This window comes from Leiobunum rupestre, chromosome 10 (genome assembly GCF_980474605.1).
Source record: "Leiobunum rupestre chromosome 10, qqLeiRupe1.1.hap1, whole genome shotgun sequence".
In the NCBI taxonomy this organism is placed as follows: domain Eukaryota; kingdom Metazoa; phylum Arthropoda; class Arachnida; order Opiliones; family Sclerosomatidae; genus Leiobunum; species Leiobunum rupestre.
The window spans coordinates 23,701,540-23,715,673 of record NC_143393.1 but is presented as its reverse complement, the minus strand read 5'-3'; the positions used below and the strand labels follow the sequence as shown (position 1 = coordinate 23,715,673).

At 29.5% G+C, this 14,134-nt stretch overlaps 1 protein-coding gene across 1 annotated transcript in view; it reads right to left on the bottom strand.

The window, feature by feature from the left end:
• RhoGEF64C (Rho guanine nucleotide exchange factor at 64C) overlaps window positions 1-14,134 on the bottom strand; it is a 145,942-nt gene extending 131,808 nt beyond the window's left edge. The window contains exon 1 of the mRNA XM_090161984.1: window positions 14,056-14,134. The gene's annotated coding sequence lies outside the window, so the exon portion shown is untranslated. The remainder of the gene's footprint in view (window positions 1-14,055) is intronic.

Genomic DNA, 14,134 nt, shown 5'->3' with positions numbered 1-14,134 from the left:
AGTCTTCTTTATAATAATCGTGGAGCTTCCGAAACTGCTCCGTAACTACCTCCCAACTTCAACAATACGCGATTTCGTGAAAGCGAAAGCGACCCCTGGAGGGAATCCGATTAGTTTTTGCCCCCCTCCCCCCCGTACTGCCAACAGCGTATCCCGACATCTACATTATGAAATATTTCCAACACACAAAGCGAGCCGCTTAATCCAATTTAATGTGGTCATTTCTTACGGCAAAGGTTCTAAGAACACGCGCTCTTTCCATTATGGCTTTTACGGCTAATGTTGGGCTTGCCCGCAGCGCGCACGCTCTCAAAGAAATGCCACAGCTTCGCAAATTTCTTTTTTTATTTGTTCAGGGACGCAGGTGCTTTCTGGAATAATATCGAATATTTCCGACGATTTCATTTTTGGGATTTTTTTCCATAATGAGGTTCAGAAAAAATTCTTTGTTTTGAATGAAATAGTGAATTTACATATTTAAATAAATCCTTGGAAGAATCCGTGAAAAAATATCCACGATAAAATTGAGACGCAAATTGGGAGGTTCGGTCTATCAGTTCATTTAATTTAGGTTATTTATACGGATTAGCGGAGAATATGCATACGCAATAGGATTTTCAATAAATGCAGCTCTCTTTTTCTCCACCCCCCAACGCACATGCGCGTAGGTCACTGAATAAAATAGTCAAATGTTTAATTTTATTTTATTTGTTAGGCTAAAGTTGTTCGAGTCCTTCGAAATATTAAGCAGCGCGCTTTAAAATATCACGCTTTTACAAGTATGTCCTGGCTCTCTGTATTAATAAAATAATAAAATATTAATATTTATAAAAATATTAATATTAATAAAAATATTAATATTAATAAAAATATTAATATTAATAAAAATATTAATATTAATAAAAATATTAATATTAATAAAAATATTAATATTAATAAAAATATTAATATTAATAAAAATATTAATATTAATAAAAATATTAATATTAATAAAAATATTAATATTAATAAAAATATTAATATTAATAAAAATATTAATATTAATAAAAATATTAATATTAATAAAAATATTAATATTAATAAAAATATTAATATTAATAAAAATATTAATATTAATAAAAATATTAATATTAATAAAAATATTAATATTAATAAAAATATTAATATTAATAAAAATATTAATATTAATAAAAATATTAATATTAATAAAAATATTAATATTAATAAAAATATTAATATTAATAAAAATATTAATATTAATAAAAATATTAATATTAATAAAAATATTAATATTAATAAAAATATTAATATTAATAAAAATATTAATATTAATAAAAATATTAATATTAATAAAAATATTAATATTAATAAAAATATTAATATTAATAAAAATATTAATATTAATAAAAATATTAATATTAATAAAAATATTAATATTAATAAAAATATTAATATTAATAAAAATATTAATATTAATAAAAATATTAATATTAATAAAAATATTAATATTAATAAAAATATTAATATTAATAAAAATATTAATATTAATAAAAATATTAATATTAATAAAAATATTAATATTAATAAAAATATTAATATTAATAAAAATATTAATATTAATAAAAATATTAATATTAATAAAAATATTAATATTAATAAAAATATTAATATTAATAAAAATATTAATATTAATAAAAATATTAATATTAATATTAATAAAAATATTAATAAAAATATTAATAAAAATATTAATATAAATATTAATATTAATAAAATATTAATATTAATAAAAAATATTAATATTAATAAAAAATATTAATATTAATAAAATATTAATATTAATAAAAAATATTAATATTAATAAAAATATTAATATTAATAAAAATATTAATATTAATAAAAATATTAATATTAATAAAAATATTAATATTAATAAAAATATTAATATTAATAAAAAATATAATTATTAATAAAAAATATTAGGGTTGTTAATTTTCCGAAAAATAAAATGCGGAAAAATTTCCAGAAAATTTTCCGCAAATCGGAAAAATAAAAAATTTAAACATAAATTACTTTTCAAGGGTTTTTAATGTTTTAAACTTTTTATCGATTTAAAATGACTAATATCAGTAAACATACTACAAAACATTAATAGTGTTACATTTCAACCAGTTTAAACTAGTCTATAGGTTTAGTTTTACTTTTAGATAAGAAAAAAGGAGGTGAAAATTCCGCTTTATTTAAATTTGCAAACAATATATTAGACAAATTATGGAATGAAAACGTTTTTAATATTTTTCGGAAAAATACGGAAAATTTTCCGGAAAAAAGGCCTCGGTAATTTTCCGGAAAATTTTCCGAGCGGGAAATTTTCCGACTTACAACACTAAAAAATATTAATATTAATAGAAATATTAATATTAATAAAATATTAATATTAATCAAAATAATAATAATAATATTGATAAAAATATTAATAATAATAAAAATATTAATATTAATATTAATAAAAAATATTAATATTAATAAAAAAATATTAATATTAATATTAATAAAAAATATTAATATTAATATTAATAAAAAATATTAATATTAATAAAAAAATATTAATATTGATAAAATATTAATATTAATAAAATATTAATATTAATAAAATATTAATATTAATAAAATATTAATATTAATAAAATATTAATATTAATAAAATATTAATATTAATAAAATATTAATATTAATAAAATATTAATATTAATAAAATATTAATATTAATAAAATATTAATATTAATAAAATATTAATATTAATAAAATATTAATATTAATAAAATATTAATATTAATAAAATATTAATATTAATAAAATATTAATATTAATAAAATATTAATATTAATAAAATATTAATATTAATAAAATATTAATATTAATAAAATATTAATATTAATAAAATATTAATATTAATAAAATATTAATATTAATAAAATATTAATATTAATAAAATATTAATATTAATAAAATATTAATATTAATAAAAATATTAATATTAATAGAAATATTAATATTAATCAAAATAATAATATTAATAAAAATATTAATATTAATAGAAATATTAATATTAATCAAAATAATAATAATAATAATATTGATAAAAATATTAATAATAATAAAAATATTAATATTAATCAAAATGAAATGAAATGAAATGAAACGGGGTTTAATGTGTACCAAAACAATACAATTGTATCAGCAAGTTGATACACACACACTACAAAAATGTATTCAGAAAGTTAAAAAGTAACATGGAGTACTCTCTTAATTAAACAATTTGGAATATGTAAGAAATATTTTCTTTGGAATATGAGTAAATTAACGATACAAAGTCGAATTCAGTTAGGGAAAACAAAATTGAAGAACATTTACAAATTTCTCAAATCTTTCAATTTGCAATCGAAAAAATCAATTACCTGACCAAATTTATTGGCAGTTTTTAGTATCCGATTTAATGGGTGTAATTCGCTAATATTCGTTTTAAACATCGTATAATTTCTAGTGTTATAGTTAGGTACACATATATTGATTTCTGATAAAATATTGGAACATATGGTAAGTAATTTTGAAGGAGTTTATACAAAAATATAAGTTCTGATTTCTCTCGCGATTTATAAAGCGTAGGCAGGGTTGCCACAAAATTTTGAGATTCAAATTCCCTGACTATTCCCTGTTTTCCCTGGCCATTTTAAGAGATTTTCCCTGACTTTTTAAGTTAAAATTTTTATTTTATATTTGACTTTTATCAGAAGTTAATAAATTTTAATGAACTTATATTTCAGTAAAAAGGTTATTGCAATGTTGACAAAATTGGCCAAACTTTCAAGGAAATAAATGATAATCATAGAATTTGTCATAGATCTGGTCTAAAAATAACCTTACAAAAGTGCCAAGATGAAATTTAATTCCCTGACTTTTTACAAATTCTAAAAATTCCCTGACATTTCCCTGACTTTTTAGGTCCATTCTTAAATTCCCTGACTTTTCCATGATTTCCCTGTTTTCCCTGACGTGTGGCAACCCTGGTAGGTAAACCAATGTCTTTGAGAATATTTTGGTAATTATAACGACAGTTATGTTTTAGGAAATAGAAATATAAATTATCAATAAATTTTCTTTGAATACTTTCAATGTTATTTAAAAGGTATTCACTGCAGCCACCCCAAGTAATTGATCCGTACATAGCTCTAGATCGAATTAAGCTTTGATATAATAATATGAAATGCCGACTAGAATTTAAATTTTTGCTAATTTTAAGGATGAGGCCTGCACGAGCTTACGGTTTTTTGAATATGCTCTTTGAAATAAAGGCCCTGATCTAAAATTACACCTAGGTCACGTACGCTACCTTTTCTATTAATGATGTTATCATTTATTTTATAAGTGTACCTTATATGAGATGTTTTTCTACTAAATGATATAACTACAGATTTGGCCGGATTAATCGGTAAATTAATAATAATAATTAATAGTAATTAATAGTAATTAAATAATAATAATAATATTGATAAAAATATTAATAATGATAAAAATATTAATAATGATAAAAATATTAATAATGATAAAAATATTAATAATGATAAAAACATTAATAATGATAAAAATATTAATAATGATAAAAATATTAATAATGATAAAAACATTAATAATGATAAAAATATTAATAATTAAATGTGTATTTCTGTTAACTTAAAAAATAGAACTGTAAAAATATGCACCTCAAACTCTCTATAAATGTAAAGCATCAAACTGAAATAAAAGACGTCCTAACCTGAAAAATAATAATAATAATGATAAAAATATTAATAATGATAAAAATATTAATAATGATAAAAATATTAATAATGATAAAAATATTAATAATGATAAAAATATTAATAATGATAAAAATATTAATAATGATAAAAATATTAATAATGATAAAAATATTAATAATGATAAAAATATTAATAATGATAAATATATTAATAATGATAAAAATATTAATAATGATAAAAATATTAATAATGATAAAAATATTAATAATGATAAAAATATTAATAATGATAAAAATAATAATAATAATAATAAGAAATTATAAATTTTCCCATCGCGGTAACGCCACCTACCTTTACTAGTAAAACAAATACCTGACACCTCTCGCCGTGTACTGTAATTCTAGAGCGGTCCACTATCCATTTTTGGCGCTATGTCACATATACATTTTAATTAGTCGTGGGTGGACTAATTATCTATTATTATTATTATCTATATACAAATTAGACATCATTTTATAGAGAATAGATTCGTCACCACAGAAAATCGATTTTGAATGACGGCCAGAGATTAAGAATAATTTTGAAGCCTAGATTTTTGAATATTTCGCGTTTGAAATTATTATACAAGCCGAACGTGACTACAATTTTGATATCATAAGGCTTATAGCTTACGTATTCAACGGTAGCGTATAAAGTCAATTAGCGAAGGAAGTGACGCGTAAAAGACAGCCATCAGATCTACAAAATGTAACGGGATCCGAGTCGGCAAGACGATGTAAAAAGAAACGGATAATAACAAGAGTGTCCGGAACCGCCACTGAGTCGAAAAGGCGAGCCAGACAACTGTAATTATTAATTTGGAATTCCCCAAGCGTGAAGTACGCGTTGTGAGAAAATCAGCCGCATGCAGGTTGCCCTCGGATAAATGCTATTAATACAGAAATATATTCCAGTTTCCCTCTAGAAATTATTATTATATTCATTTATAGATATTTTAATAAAAATATATACAACTAACTAGGAAACCGTGGTACCAAACCAAAAAATCATATTACGAGGAACTAAATACGTGGACTTTATCACAAAAGGTAACCAAGAATATATTAATTACAACTTGGGGAGAATGGGTAGGTTGAGCCATCCAAGGACATCATGGTCGAAATTCCCCCTGGCGACGGAGTGAGTTTCAATCGCCTCGGAAAACGACAAACACTGACTTAAATTATTAAATTATTATCATGGCTGGCTTGCGGTAGATGACCCCACCGACCAATGATAACTGTTTTGCTTAGTACATGATATCAATTAAAGGGCCCCCAGCCATCAAATACAAATTTTGGCTCCCGAAGTACTATATTCCCAACTCAATGGGTTCCTCCAATGGGATTATTTTTTATTGTCGTCTGTTATACGGTTTCCGGTATGAAATTTGGTAATTAGGTTTAGCAGGAATCCATAATTCTACTTGGAATGCTTATCGCGGCAGTTTTGGTCTCGATGTGGCTGACGGTTTTTGGACGTCACTATGTTAACTTGACAAACAACAACGTGAGAGGGGAGCTCGCGCAGAGGGGATTTTTTCTCTCGTAGGCGGGGCCAAAGCCGTCAGATTGATCTTACCATACGTGATACGGCAGGATAAGTATTCCAAGTAGATTTATGGATTCCTGGGTTTAGCCCGTCAAAATAATTTGTTCGCCATTTCAATATTATATATTATATATACTCAGTTGCAAGTTAAGAAAAGCAAAATATCTAGTACATTTGGCGGAAAGATATACAAGCACGAATTTCCGGTAAATCGTCGGCGGGAATTTTGAATTTCGTCCATTTTCTGTTGAAGTCCTAGAGGTTCCCGCGCGTGTTATATTAATCCATTTTAGAAATGTCTATTGCGTAAATTTCAAAGCGCTCAATAAATATTTAATGTTGATGATTATTTTTAAGTTTAGTGTATTTTTAGTATAATGCTCCTAAACAATCATCAAAACGCGCGTATATGAACGTCAACGTGGTAATCTTGGCATTACCCTTTCTATACTTACCCTGGACTCGCAAAACGATTTTTTTTAGGTATGCCTCACTTGTAGTACCATAAATAAATGATTAAAACTGTTTTTAAATCTTTTGTTAATGAATTAAATATAACTTTGAAATATAACGCAATAGATGGTACTTTCCAAAATTATATCACGCGCGCGGGTATACTTAGAAATTCAACCGTAAACAGGGCAAATTTGAAATTGCCGCCGCCGATGTACCTGAAATATCATACTAGTATCTTTCCGCCAAATGTAATAGATATTTTGCCTTCCTGCAAAAAGGATAACAACGTTTGCTGTTCACCCTGCTTAATTAATTGGCTTTTAAAAGTTGTGCAATCTGAACGGTTTCACCTATCTCCTGCATAATGGTTATAATACTGTGCTAACACTAAACCCTACAATATTTCAAATGAAATGATACACATTTGTCGAGGGTGAATTTTCTTTCGCAGGATTAACGCCAAAGAGGTAGATTTTAAGACGTCCTACCAGATGGCGCCAACAGTCAAAACGTAGAGATTTTAATTTATTTTATTTTTTTCTTGGTTCTTGCATATGGTTTTTGTTATTTAAAATTTTGTTAGAGTTCAACTGTTATGTATACATTAGACATAAAACATCGCTTACAAAGTGTCTGAACTTGTTTGCAATAAATTAGTATTTATTATTTTCCCACAAAAAATAATTGTCATCATTTAGTGTAATAATAATTAATAGCTTTTTTCGGATGTAAATAAATAATAAAAGCATTAACCTCAAATTTCTAATGGCTTCGCTCTAAATGTGCGTTTCCTTGTAAGTCCAATGGAATCCGAGTCGAACCTACGAAGGCACATGTTTCATTTTCATGGCCTAATAATTATAATAATAATAATAATCAGCTAGGCTAATACCGAAGGCACCACCTTAGACCCAAGTCATCTAGCTTAGAGTTGAATTATAAATTTCTTCTATTATGTACTATTTTTCTTACAAAGCGCTTTTTGGAAAATTAGCGAGAAACTGCAAAAGTTCTGGTTACAGAATTGGGAGCTAAATACTTTTCTCCAAGATAATATTATTTACTTCTGGATATACCTACCTAAATTTCCATTTCGTTACATTTAACCCCCGTCAAGGTTAAGACAGAAATGTCGTGAACTCTCGATGACGGCCCAACGTGATCCTCGGTCACACGCAAAGTTGACAATTCTCGAATAAGTAATATAAATGTTCTGACGATTTTATCCATTTTCGAAACGTAATAGACAATTTGTATTATATCTGCAGATATGTGGGAACGCGAAAAGACAGAACAATCGTAATTAAATTTAAATATGTTTATCTTTCTTTAGTCGTTTGATTTAAATCAAATGATTTTTTTAAACATTGATTTTAATAGCGTGTTATACTTCAATGTAGTTAAGAAAATACCCAAATGTAATTTATGTAGCAATATTAATTCATAACAAACGTAATTACAAATAGTCTTTAAATTTAATTCAAATAATTTTAATTTGTTTACATGATAGTTGACTACAAATTAATCGATTTTTCAAATAAAGGAGCATAATGTATTTAAAAATTATTAATATTAAAAAATAATTAAAATAAACTAAAACGGATATAAATAAAATAAATTGGTTTTACACATAAAATAAAAAATTAAGAATGCTGGGACTTGTTATGCTTTTTTTCTGTCATTTCTTTCCCGTAATCTAATTTTCCATCTCCAGGATTTCCAATTTTCTCGCGTCTCGTTTAAAAACATTTTTAAATTTCTTTCGAGATATGATCGGTGTTAATTTGCCTTAAATTTTGCCCTTTGTGTGAGCCCTTGAAACCACTTTGTTTAACCTTAATGTAGAGATATTTCCCTAAAGGATGACGCGTTCAAAAACAAGCAAACATCAACTTGACCTTTAAAAGTTCCAATTCCCCGCGTTACCTCATCTCACTCCTTCGACATTCACGATTTTTGCAAATGAGCCAAACGGCCACACGACCCTGATAAGTAGGACGCGACAACGCGATTGTTCCCTATAAATATCCAACGCTGTCTGTTCAAACTATGAATATTCAAATGAAGCTTGTCTAATTTGGGATATACGCGTGAAAATTCAATAGATCGTATCCGAGTCTAACTCGGTTTGCGGCACATTCTCTAACAAATGCTTACTCCAACATACTCTTTTTAACTGGCTATTAAAAGGTTTGCTGACCCACCCAGCAAAATTTGAACTTATATGAAAGGCCAATAAGAAACTGCTATTTCGTTACACGTCGTCTGAAACGCTGACGATTTTAAAACGAAAACACGCAGGGTGGGCAAAAAACCGGCTTTTTTTTAAATTTAAAAATCCAATATGGTTAAAACCGGTTGTAACTTGTGGCTTAATCCGGTTAAACACATTAATAAAAAATGATCAAATTGCTTATATCTAGCCCTCATTACTTCGAAAATGCTCAAATTTCCCGATTTCAAAATTAAGTTTTTGGGAGTGACAGTACCTTTACATTGTGGGGGAATAGCAGACTTATTTACCCTAACATGGCAGATCCCCTAATTGCTTATATCTAGCTCTCATTACTTACGACAAAAAGTGAAGGTTAAGTTTTAGTTTTTTCAATTTTTCTAATTCATTTCTCCATTTTTTTTAATAACCATGGATTTTTTTCCGGTGGTTAAAACCGCTTAAACCATGGTGGTTTAAACCAGGCTGGCTGGTTCTTGCCAACCCTGGAAACACGACACTAAAGACCGGAAATTCGTTTTTATATCAAATTTCGCAGGTTGGGTCGTCATTTTTACCCACCTTTTATTGTAGGCTTATTCTTAGTCTTAAGTTACCCCTAAACACAATCAAATCAGCCGGATATCTCATAGGTTCCCTAAAACCTAGGAGCAACAAACACAGCACCCCACACAAGGAGAACGCAACCTGTCAAAAGTCGTGGAATTTCTTGTTTGCAATTTTCATGCTGCCGTCGGAAGGGGAAAATTCGGAAATTGTCTTCCCCCCGCTCGTAAAATGTTCAGTGAAAAGGCTGTTCCAATGAAATTTGTACACAAAGCTTGACGGTCAGTCATGGAGTTGGAGATAAGGCCGCGAACTATGCTAGAGGGGATAGGAACGGCAGGTTCAGGACCAAAGAACCCAGCCTCTGCCCCCTTCTTGGCTAAGACATCGGCCTTCTCATTACCATAGTACCCCCGATGGCCAGGAACCCAATAGAGCTGAACTTTATTGTTGGTTCCTAGCTCCGAGAGGAGACTCAAACAGCTATAAACCAGTTTTGAAGAGACCTGAAACTGGTGGAGAGCCTTGAGGGCAGCTTGACTATCCGAATAAATTTGGATAACCTTGCCTTCTTTTTAAGACAGAAGTCAATACAGAAGCAGATAGCGGCAATTTCCGCCTGAAAAACACTAGCATAAACACCAAGGCTTTCAAAGAAGCCGAGATTGCTAGTAAGACAATACATCCCCGAACCAGAGCAAGAGTGGGTCTTAGACCCATCAGTAAATCAGACGATTTCTCCTCTGGCCCCGAGGGTACCATGATTGGCCCACTCCGTACGGCTTGGAAAATAAGTATTGAAAGGCTTACTAAAATGTAACTTCGTAGCCATCATATCAGAACCCATTAGGTAGACAGGTAGCTGACTTGAAATTTCCCGGTAGATCTTGGTGTGGCTATTATCCCAAATATTCGCCTTCTACCAACCATTCTGGTTGAGCCTATAGGCTCCCATTGCAGCAGCTTCCTCTATAAAAAGATGAAGAGGTAGAAAGTTCAGGATAATTTCTAGAGAAGCACTTGGGGTTGTTATCATAGCTCCTGTGATGCTGCACATTCTTAATTCGGACTCTAGGCCACCAGACCACTGCAGCGTAAGAGAGTAATGGTCTGATGATCATGGTGTACAGCCAGAAGAACACTTTAGGGCTAAGCCCCCATGACCTGCTAACTGCACTTCTGGTTCTTAACTATAGGGTCAATTTGAGGCTTCCACGTTAGTTTGTTGTCAAAAATAACACCAAGGTACTTCACCTCCGTGCTTTCGCTCAAGATAGTACCAAATAAGGAGATATCGTTAAAAAATAAAATAATTGAAAGTAAACAGAGTGCATTTGTAAAAACATTTTGCATTTTAAAAAAACATTTTCAAAATTGATTTTGTATTTTTATTTTGAGCTGCAAAAACCATTTTATATTTTGCATTTAGAAAAACCAATTTTCAAAATACATTTTGTATTTTTCATTTTGAGTTATGGAGAAAGTATTTTGCATTTTGTATTTTGAAAAAAGAAAGCATTTTGGACAACCCTACCAATTAATTGGTACATTGGATATTCACAACTAATGGCCCACCAATAAAATTGCGTAGTCTAAACGCTACTTTAGTCTAGTAAAATAATTATTTCTCAAACGAGAGAGGGAAAGGTTGGCAATTTATTGAAGTCGGGTCCTATTTCAAAAAAAAATCTTCCTCGTGGGTGTTTCAATGGTCTTCGCTATGTTTCAAAAATAGTCCGAAGGAATCGGGAAGAAATTTGATAATGGTCATTTCAATTGTTTTAATCCAACTAAGTGGATGATTAATCGACTCACTACAGAGGTGCAGGTGGAGGTAGGGGTTCAAAGTACGGCTAACAATTGCTTTTCCAATATCTCTCCCACGCGACCCAAATTCCAACTTCCCCAGAGATCTGTTATTTTGATTATATGGCCAAGAAATCACCCACTCCAAATTTGGGTTTTCAATATTTATGAGATTATAAGTGAATAATGGTGAGTGTCTTGAAGCTATAATTAATAATCTATTACGCTTCAAATTGGTTCCCCATTTCATAAGCAATTTGGTGTTGCGCTTAAAAGATCAGCTTCATTGCTTAAAACTTAAAAAAAATAGTTATTTAATTTATAAAACACCTTTCGTTACATGCCGACAAAATAAAATACCTTACGCCTTTCGCTGCGTAATGTAATTCAAGAGCCCTCCGCTATCCATCTCTGGCGCTAGGAGTAGGGGAGTCCTTCGAGCTATATTTGAAATTAGAGTTGTAAGTCTGAAAAGGTTTCGTGGAAAATTTTCCGTATTTTTCCAAAAAAAAAGTAAAAAAGTTTTCATTCCATGATTAGCCTAGTATTGTTCGAAAATTTAAATTTCGCGGCATTTTTGCCTCATTTTGTCGAATCCAAAAGTAAAACTTTACTTACAAGGAAACAAACATTTAAGGAGAAGCCATTTGAGGTTATATTTTAATGCTTTAGTTAATGCTAGATGGCGCCAATTTTTTTTTCTGGGCGAGAAGGTAATAAATACTTTGTTACAAAAATACTTCTAACAAAATTTTAAGCGATGTTTTACGTAAACAGTATAAACGAAAGATCAACATTTAACATAAAAATAAACATGTGGTTTTTGGATAATTTAAAATTATCGTTCTTGTCAAATATATATCGATCTATTTTGACTGTAAAAGGTCATTTGTAGGATAAACCACATTATCCGAGATTACAGATTACCCTAAAAATACTGAAGATATTTGTAGTGTACCTTCAAAGACACGACGCGGGTAATTAGATATTACCCTCAAAATACGACACGGGTAATTCGATATTACCTGGATACTACGAATGTAATACCTAAGACATGACACACGTAATTTCATTACCCTTGAAATAGCTTGGATACCACGCGGGTAATTAGATATTACCCTCAAAATACGTAAGATACGACACGGGTAACTAGATATTACCCTCAAGATACGACACGGGTAATTGGATATTAGCCTTAAAAGACCTAAGATACGGCGCGGGTAATTAGATAATTCCCTTAAATACATTAGATACTACGCGGGTAATTATATATTACCCTTAAAATACCTTGGATACTACGCAGGTAATTAGATATTACCCTCCAAATACCTTGAATACTACGAGGGTAATTATATATTACCATCAAAATACCTTGGATACAACGCAGGTTAATAGAGAATACTTAAATATGATTAGATATTACCCTCAAAGGAAAAAATACTATGATATATTTTGACATGATCCCCACGTCATCAAAGCCCCCTGTCTCAACTACGATGACAGCTAACAATCGTGTAATTAAGCAAACATAAACAACACGACCGCCAGCACAATTCCAACTTGGACCAAGACAAGCGAGAGCGCAATAACCTTGGCCATCGTCGCAAACCACCCACACAAAAGCCTCCTTCTTATTATAACACTGTTGGGATACTAATATTGTCTCGTTGCAACACACGGCAGCGGTCTGCACTGGGTGGGCGCTTCGCAAACCCAGATCGGAGACCGCCTAGAATAAAAATAAATGAAAATTACGTCCCTACGCACCGAGTTAAAAATCTCCAGTTTGTTGACCTCGCGTCTCATTCTGAAAATGAAAAAGAAGTGCTAAAATATGCGAATTTTTACCGAAATCAGCCACTCTTAAATTATCAATATTTCGAAAAAGAATTTCAACCCATTTCCGATGTAAAAATGAAAAGTAATTAAGGTCTGGTTGAGAAAGAATTATGGGGGTTGTAAAAGGGGGCATATCTGAGATTTTAATAGCGAGGACTCGCTCACTGCTGGAAAGAAAACTAATAAATATACTTGTCCATTTTCCCCGCCCAGTTTCGCGGTACAAAAAGTTATTTGTATTTAAATCGACGGTGAAAGGGCTATTCGCAGCTCCGTAATAACGTTTGGAGCTGGTTCAACGACGGAAACCCTCCGAGTTATTAAGTTTCAATGAGGGTGATTCCATTGCTTCACAGCACCGTTCCATTATTGACTAAATAAGAACAAATTGGTCTAGACGCGAGTCCACTTGCGTAAATTGTTGCGACAGCTATATTGCTTTCGGCTCTAATATGACACTTAAAAATGTGGCAAAAATTGGAAATATATGAATGTCCCAAAGCAGCGCGCGTTTGACAATATAGGGTCCAACAAAATGGAAAAAAATTGAAAAGGGGGACGCTTTTTCTTGTACAATAAATTTATATCGCTGTCATTAAAAGGTGTCAATGAGACCACGCATAGTGATTAAAAGAACTAACGAACGTATATATAATTACCAAAAAACCATTTCACTAATTAAATCTAATATTGAATAAGCACAAGGTTGAAGAGTAACGTTACTACCTACATGCTACCGACCCAAAAGTTTGTCTACTAAATTACGAGCAATAAATGGTATTTACTTAAAACGAACGTCGTTTCGTCATCCAGCACATGTCGAAAACAGACAAACCATCCGCACAATACCCTAAATGTCATTTA